Consider the following 9,106-nt stretch of genomic DNA (forward strand, 5'->3'; position numbering starts at 1 on the left):
TAATACGGCGCTACAGCTAATGTTCAGCAGTAGCGTGGGTTGGGGCGCGCTACTACTATACTGCATAGTAGTAGCGTGTTTTCAGCCCGACGCTACTACTACTCCTCCTTCCTAGCAGTTGTGCGTTTCCATACCGAGCGCTACAACTACACCTCCCCAGCAGTAGCGCCTTGTGGGCTACCAGCGCTACAGTTTGCCATTTTTTTCTACTACATATTGCCGCTGTATTTCTACTGGTTTATTGTAGTCTCGTCATATGATTTTATGATCATGATTAGTTATTATTTCGGTGGGTGAAAAAGACATGGATTAGATTCAAGTGGAGTAAACATGGTGCATATCCAAAGTACTACTAATCCAAACTTGATCACTTTGGTTTGGATTAGTATGATCAAGTTTGGATTAGTAGTACTTCTGATCTGCACCATGTGTTGCGTCCACTTGAATCTAATCCATGTTTATTTCACCCACTGATATATATAATAACTGGTCATGCTCATAATGATATAACAACTAAGCATGCATAATCATCATTAATAATAACTCATCATCGTTATCATAATAACAAGTCATACTCATCATCATCATAGTCATCTAACAACTTCTACTCGTTATCATAATAAAAAGTCATACTCGTCATCGTCATAGTCATCTAATAACTCATCATCGTTATCATAATAACAAGTCATACTCATCATCATCATAGTCATCTAACCAACCCTACTTAATTGTTCTTAGCACATGATCACGAGTATTAGCTAGGACCTACTACCCTCTCTAAGGTAAAATAGCATAAAACAAGATAGGCCCTGATGCTCCGTTATGGAGAATGGAGATTATCCCATCTCCAATTCTTGCGCTTCGCACAATGTTGCTTCCAAGTAGCTCCCTATGATTGTCCATACATTTTTTCCATTCTTTGATTGTCATGTCTTAATCGGTTTTAGAAATCCGATATGAACAACAGTGAAGCCTAGGATGACCTGGCCTTAAGCTAATAACATCAAGGCGACCTTTCGGAAACATCAGATCAGGCACACAATCCTTCGGGGTTTTCTGTTGGAAACATAACAATAGCGTCGTAGTTAGCAATGTATAGTTTAGCTTTAGAAGAATTTATGCAAAATATGCACGGATGTCGTAATAGTAAAAAATCTTACCATGCCATCTCTATAGATGTTACCGTAGTTCAGCACGTGGACTAGTGGCACGTATTGACCATAATGTGCAGGATTTTCATAATTGATATTGTAATTCTCAACATCAATAATAAATGAGATAAGATGATCTTTCTCCTCATAAGTTAATTATGTGCCATCGGTGTAGTAGGTTCTATCTACCATCTTCCGTACATTTTTTGAAGAATGAAAATAAGATGTCAATGGAAAAAGTTGTCAACTATTTTGAAATAAACAATATAAATTACTTAATAAATATGTTTGAGAAACTCACATAGAGGTAGAAGTGGAAGCGTATCAACAAGGACCCAAATGTCCATATTCTCTTCATCGATGTCAGGATCACAAAGATCGAAGATGACAAGCATACCCTCCTGAAAATCATACGCCTTGCACAGTGCTTCCCAATTGGAGCAACCAAAATGGGATACGCCCTCAGAATTATATAGATTTACAGCAAAATCATAACTATGATGGGTCCTTAGGTGAACTATCTTTGTCTCTGTATTTTCATGATCTTCAAAATCCAGCTTCTCCAAGACATAGTGTCTTGCATGGCATGGGATAAGCTAGTCGAATTGTAAAAGACAGAAATTACACGTTGAAGAAGCAGAAGTCATGCTTAATTATGAAAAAAATACTTGTCGTTGTTGCATACCGTTTCAACATCAAAGGTCTCGCCAAGCTTAATACTGAAGCGCCGATCATCTACCAGATGAGGCCTATCGCACATACCCCGGCCATCGCCGCACCAGTCGCACTCCGGGAGGCTACTGTCATCGTCAGACATTTCCTATGTTCATAATTCAAAGATTAAACTTGTACAATTCAATACATGTACTACAAAAACTAAATTAAATCATTATTATTCATCACGGGTTGACTATCGGTCTGTCGAGTCTTTTCTTGAAAACTCTCAACTCACGTGGTGTATATATTCGACCGTCGGTGATGGTCGCTCCTCCCTTCATCCCCGAGTGCATTACACCAAAATGTATAGCACACGGGGACGAAGGAGAAGCGACCCCCATGACAACAGCCAGCATTCTTCTTCTCTCATATATATGGTGGAGTCTCAACAAACTTAAAGTCAACCCGAAATGTTGTTTAATTATCTTTCTACAAAATCCGGGCCACTCAATATTTCCTACAAATTATAGCACAAGTCATGCCAAAATTCACGGAAAAATCCGACATGACCTTTGCTAAAAAGCACATATATCGAGCGCCTGAAATTTGCCGGAATGGAAATTAATCAACACTCCGGCAAAACATAGGCCACTGTGAGGTGTTCCCTGCAAACATAGGGCACTTGGGAAAGCACTAGTACTACACAACACTACATATCACATGTCTAAATCTCCATCATATTTGAAATACCTACATTGAAACATGGGGATTTAGCTGGTCTCACCTTGAGGTCGGAGGGGGTCGATGACGGGGACGACGGCAGGGACGATGCAGGGCTCCTTGATTTCTGCAAAAACAAAATATAAACAAAAACATTATTATCCTCATTTTAGTACTTAGTGAAACCCTATAAGATATGAACTAAACATTATTATGCTGAATCAAAAGACCTACATTTACTAAAAATTTGTAAAACCTAGTTCTAACCCTAACAGTTATCCATCCATCCATCTATCTATCCAAAGCATTACTAAAAAAACTAGTTTAACCCATCTGTCTATCCATCTAATCTATCCAAGCATTACAAAATAAATCATCCGCCCATATATATGAACACCTAGGGTTAATTACATATAACTAGTTTAGTGCTCTAATGGTGAAATGGGCTCATATATATGAACATAATACTACCTACCTATTCTACAATCAAATTCTAACTAATTTTTATTACTAAAAATTTGTATACCTATTTTTTGACTCAAAATCTATATACAGAGAGAGGTGGGAGGAGGGAGGAGTGAGGAGGAGGAGGGAGGAGGAGTGAGGGGCAGTGGGAAGAGGGAGGAGAGAGGAGGAGCGCAGTGGGAGAAGGGAGGAGGGCGGCCGAAGGCGGAGGGAGGAGTGAGGAGGGCGTGGCCGGAGGAGGAGGAGGGCGCGACAGAAGGAGGAAGTGGCTGGAGGAGGAGGAGGGCACGGCCGGAGGAGAGAGGAGGGCGGTGGAAGGATCAGGAGGGAGGAGGGGGCATACCGAGGAGGAGGAGGGCGGCGGCGATGAGGAGGACGGGGAGAGAGTGGAGAGGGATAGTGAGAAGAGCGAATGAGAGGGAGAGCATGAGGGTCGGCCACGCGGGGAAGATGACAAGCTAGGGTTAGTAGTAGCGCGGGTTGGGGACAAGCGATACTACTACGGTGAATAGCATTAGCGCTGGATACCTATACACGCTGATGCTAAGTGAGGCTCGCCATGTGGCGCCCAGTTCAAACCTAGCAGTAGCCCGTTTTGCTACCAAACGCTATTGATATGCGGGTAGCAGTAGCGCCTTTTACTAGCACGCGCTACTACTAATTAGCAGTAGCGCCACCTTTTAACATGCGCCACCACGCACCATAATTCCCTACTGACGTCTGTTGAAAAAAAGTCACTATTGCCGACCCACAGTCAGTCAGAAAAATTTCTAACAGACTATGGGTTAGGAAACCTGTGTACACTGACCCTTTGTCGGTCAGGAATGGTACAACATATACCGTCCAGCAGTCAGGAATTTTATTATGACCCATGGAACATCGGTCGGTAAATAACCCCGACCAACAGTCTGACACTAAACTGGGCCTGCTCCGTGAAAAGCCGAAAATTTTAGCGCCAAACCGGCCCAACCCGCGAAGTTTTCGCCCTCGAAATCACAAAGACGCCGCCGCCCCACGCTCCATTCGTTCCCCACCCACGAAATCCCTAGCTCTCTCCTGTTCCCCACGCACGCCGGCGCCCCAAGCCGGTCAGCCCCCACGCCTCCTACGCCGCCCCACGCCGCCCGGGGCTACCGCCGGTCTATCTCACCACCGCCCCACGCCGCCCTTCCTCCGTAGCACCGCCACATGCCGCCCTGTCCCTACAGCGCAGCCCAACTCTGTCGTGCCTCTCTCCGCCACCGGCTCCACACCCTCATGCTCTCTCTCCGGTTGACCGCCTCTCTCCATCCTCCCTGGCCCGACCTCCCCATCTCCACCGTCCAGCTCACGGAGACACACGCAGCGGCAGATTTGGATCGGGGCAGCGTGCGCCTGGGCAAGGGCATCCCTCTCTGTCTTTGGCTGGGCAAGGGCACCGAAGCGGCTGAGGTACAGCTCCTCCCTCCATACATTCCTCTGTCTTTGCCTTCAGCTATTTTGCCGCATCAATTTTGTGTTACAAAGTTTTTTTAAGTGATGAACTGGGAGTGAAGGAGTCCACCATGGATTATGGCTAGAAGACTGTGCTATTTGCCCAGTCAGTACTCTGTTGGTAGACGCTATTTAGGTGGATTTAATTTTTTGTAGTACTGAGTTATGTTAGATGGAAATTGATTTATGTTAGATTTAATTTTTGTTACAGTACTGAGTTATGTTGGCAGCCTGCAACTTCTTTGTCAAAAATTGTGAAAATAGCTTGGTTCTCTCGAAATCAAAGCTTCTTTGCAGCACCAATGGATGTTCTAGTGTTTGTGCTGCTCCAGCTAATCACACTAGTTGAATGCGCGCACAGAATGCAGGTATTGTTATGAAAAGATAAATAAAGTCATAATCTGAATTTGCCTAGATTATATTGAAGTTATACATCTCTGTTACAATTAACATGCATCCTAGCAACTCACTTATTCAAATCCCACCCTGTTTATTTTTACTGAATAAAAATACGCAGGAAAAATTGTTCATTCTATGTTGTGGCAACACATGGCTATCTCCCTTTCCATTTTGTAACCACTACAGTCTCCAGATACTTCCTTTCTGTTGACATGTGGACTATGCCCATCAGTTTTGGTTCTTTTTTATGCTACTGCCGCACTTGGGTTTGCAATTTTATTTGACCATGGTTCCCGCCAGCAGAGCTGACGGATGGACATAAAGGATGAAGACCATGCAACAACTGTAACCTCGCATTTGGCAGCCACACACGAAGAGCAATGGCAGTGTCTTCCTCTAGCTCTGTATAGTATTTTTACCCATTGAGACAGAAGAAAAGATGAGAGACAACATATGCGTGCATGTACTTTCCATTTGCACTGCATTTCAAACAGGTATTCCGTCCTACCAATGCTATATAATTAGATACATGCCTTTTTAAAGCCAGGGTCCAAACGGTGCATTAAAAAATTAAAAATACTCCCTCCAATCCATATTAATTGTCGCTCAAATGGATGTGTCTAGCACTGAAATACATTTAGATACATCCGTTTGAGGGACAAGTAATATGGACCGGAGGGAGTACAATGTATCACAAATTATTACATAATGAGGATTTCTCCAAAAAAATAGTATTATTCTGTTCAGCGTGATATCGCCATCCTGAATATCTTTGCACAAAGTAACAACCATTTGGTACTTCTTTCTTAACAGGAACCATTTGGTACTGAAATTCTATTAACCAAAAGTAGTATGTGATAGCTTTCAAAAGAACCATGGTGTGCGACATCAATGGCCAAGGAATACTTTGCATTAATAACACCAGTTAACTTCAATCACAAACCTTCAGTTAAATCCTTCTTGGTATGACAAGGGCGTTATATTAAACATCCTTGTATCCTAAAGCAAGGTCTGAGCATCTCACATTGATGATGTCGTGCATCACTTCTATGATAAACAGCCTAAGCAGCACTAAAATCTTATGAGAAAAAAATATAATCCTTTTATTATAATGAACTTCAACAAGATATGATGGACCTCTTGTATGGTCAGTGACAAGAAAACCAAGCAAGAGAAATACCAGGAGCATACATAGTTGTTGGGGACTGAGGTCGGTCCACACCTAACTCCTTCCGAAAACCTGACTTTTCTCTGTTTGCAAGATTCTTGTAAACAGAAATTGCAAGAGCGTGTGATTACTCATAGTGAAGAAGCATACATCTATCTATAAGAAGAGTGCGATGCTATTAGATTATTATGTGTACTTCTAGTGTATTTGTTGCCAAACCTAGATCAATATTGACCTCATAGGTACACAAAAAAATAGACTCGAAAACACACGAAAGGGGAAAAGGGGTACCCGTTTTAAGATGTCTTTAAACTAGGCTGCGTATAGCTCAACACACAGCTTTGCAAACCTAGATCAATATTGACATTTGTTGGGCATGTTCCTTTTTTCAGAGCTCCAACGTGTGCATGGAAACCCATGAAGAAAATTTAATAGCGTATATATACATGTTTTCTTTGTCTTGAAATTTCTAGGCCTCTTGTATGATAAGTGACAAGAAAAACAATCAAGAAAATAAAAGAAGGAGCATACATAGTCATCAAGTCCAAGATCGGTCCACACATGATCCCTTGTCAAAGCCTAACTTTTCTGTGTTTGCAAGATTCTTGTAAAGGAAATTAGAAGAGCGTGTGATTATTTATAGTGAAGAAGCAAACCACAAATCTATAAGAACATGCAAATACTACTGGATTACCACGCATACTTCTCGCATATTAGTTTGTAAAAGTCCAAGGACAGTGCAAATTAACTCGCCCCTAATTGTTGTAGTTTCAATGCCATCTAACTGAGCGTCCTGCATTCTCTCATTTTAATAGGCATTTTATGAGCTGGACTCAACTGCTTTGAGCTTTGTTATCAACACTTCACACACACAATGGAAGGATTAGAAGTTAGATTTAAAGATGTACAAGTTTGATGCTGTGCTGACTGATGCACAACTTATGAAAAGACTTGATAGCAGAATTGGTGAAGCTGACTGGAAGACCCTTATTACTTATTGGAGATCTTCGGTATTTGAAGTAAGTCATCCTGCTGAATCAAAACTGTAGTATATCCATCCAAATATCAAAACTGTAGTGTATTCCAATGTATCTATTGCTGCCACCAGGAAGATAGCATTATGTTTTCTGTGTCCATGTATCTATTGCTGCAACCAGGAACATAGCAACATCCCTTTCAGTACCATTCAATTTATGGCCACTACTGAAGAGTAAATAAAGATAACTGAAATACTGTACTTCTCACATGGATAGAAAAACCAATGGAAGGTGCATCTCTAATACTTAGCTATATGGTACCAGTTCCCTAGAAAAACAAGTTACATGACCACATAACTCTTTCTTGTGTTCAAGAAATAAAATTTACAGTTTCAATTACGCCTCTTAAACCATCCTCCATGTTAATCTTGTCTGAGGTATTCTCTTACAGAAAGTCAAACATCAACAGATGACAGATGCGTCTGAAACCTGTAGTGAACTGGACTTCCCTTCGCCTTTTATGTCTCATATTCTTTCTCTCTTGCAGATCTCTGATGGTGGTGGAAAGACAACATTTGTTTATGCCATTGTGGACAATAAAATGTGAGAATATATCTTTTCTTCATCATCATTGTCGAAAGGCTGCTAGTACTTACCTTTTTGTAGTTATAACTAGATGAGTGTGGCAGTCAACATAGCTACAGCTACAACATTTGTTTATTTTCCCTGTTATGCACCTCGACATGAATTATTTTCAGGTTCACAGCATAACATAAATCGTCAGTGCACAACATTTATTTCACCTTGTGATATAAATCATGTGAAGATAGTCATGAAATGATTCAATCATCCAATTATTTCTCAAAACTTGGGGTCGTGTCTCCTGGTCGACTTAGGCTATTCTTGGTTTGACACTTCCGCAAGGATCCCAAGTTTACAGGCCTGCAAATCAAACTTATTCACCTCAAAGTTAGTGGCTATATATTAATTTGGTTTCTATGTTTCATGCATGATGCTCTTTACTCTCAAGTTGAACAGGTAGTACAGTAGTACTCACTGAAAAGGAAATTTCATCAGCTTGCATGTATATTAATTGTATGCTTTTTCGTCTTTCCAGGTTGCTGTCTGGTTGTGTAGGGAAGACAAGAGGACTAAGAAGGAACCGTGAAGCTGTCAGTTTGCACCAACTAGATATCTTCTGTAATGGAGCAAAAACAATCCATCGTGTAGCTACCATTTTGTAAAGGATATCTTGTGTAACGGAGCAAGCATTGAATCGTCGGATATGTATCTATCATTTTGTAAACCTATCGGGTGTTTTGATCACCTAGACAAATGTTTCCTCTTATTTAGTTACCTCTATTATGAGAATTATTAGTGTTATTTTTGTTTGGTTCTATTTTAATATTTCAGAGTACATGCAAGTTATTGTAACTTTATAGATAATGATCAGATATGTAACCTGATTGATATTGTTTTGATAATGTAATGTGCCTAATACCATTGGCAAAGTGCAGACGAACTATCGGTCGGCAAAAGGAAGCACCGTCCTACTGTTGGTCGGGAAAGGTTCATGCTAGGCCCAATGGGCTGTTGGTCGGCAAAGATAATACCATCAGATTGTTGGTCAGGAAAGGTTCATGGCAGGGCCAACGGAAAGTTCGTTGGCAAAAATATTGTCGTCGATCAATCGGTCGGGAAAGGTTTGGAAGAGAAAATCGGTCGGGAAAGGTTTGTGGCAGGGCCAACAAAAAGTCGGTCGGTAATGTTTCATAAAGCCGTCCAACAGTCCGTCGGGAAAAATATGTTGGTCGGGAAAAGTCTTTCCCGTCTGGACTTTCCCCAACAGACTGTGTTGGTTGGCAATAGTCTTCCCCAACCGATTGTTTGTCAGCGAAAGCTGTTTTCCCGACCAATCTGTGTGTCGGGGAAGTAGTGCTGTGGTGTAGCTGATAAGCTTCTATGTATAAGCTTTTCCCTAGTAGTGTATATCTTGCCATAGCTGCAATACTTCTATCCACTAGATTAATTTGTTAGAATAGACTCGAGAAAGAATTTTAGGGTTAGGTTTTAGCCGAACGCATCTCAGACCGATC

At 41.4% G+C, this 9,106-nt stretch overlaps 1 long non-coding RNA gene across 1 annotated transcript; it reads left to right on the top strand.

Moving 5' to 3' along the window:
- The first annotated feature begins 4,050 nt into the window (after nt 1-4,050).
- Nucleotides 4,051-8,416, top strand: LOC119305967. The gene is made up of 5 exons (XR_005148812.1): nt 4,051-4,424; nt 5,169-5,359; nt 6,849-7,052; nt 7,558-7,613; nt 8,128-8,416. It is a non-coding gene; the product is annotated as an uncharacterized LOC119305967 (long non-coding RNA).
- Nucleotides 8,417-9,106: the final 690 nt, after the last annotated feature.

Source organism: Triticum dicoccoides, chromosome 5B, assembly GCF_002162155.2.
Source record: "Triticum dicoccoides isolate Atlit2015 ecotype Zavitan chromosome 5B, WEW_v2.0, whole genome shotgun sequence".
Lineage (NCBI taxonomy): Eukaryota > Viridiplantae > Streptophyta > Magnoliopsida > Poales > Poaceae > Triticum > Triticum dicoccoides.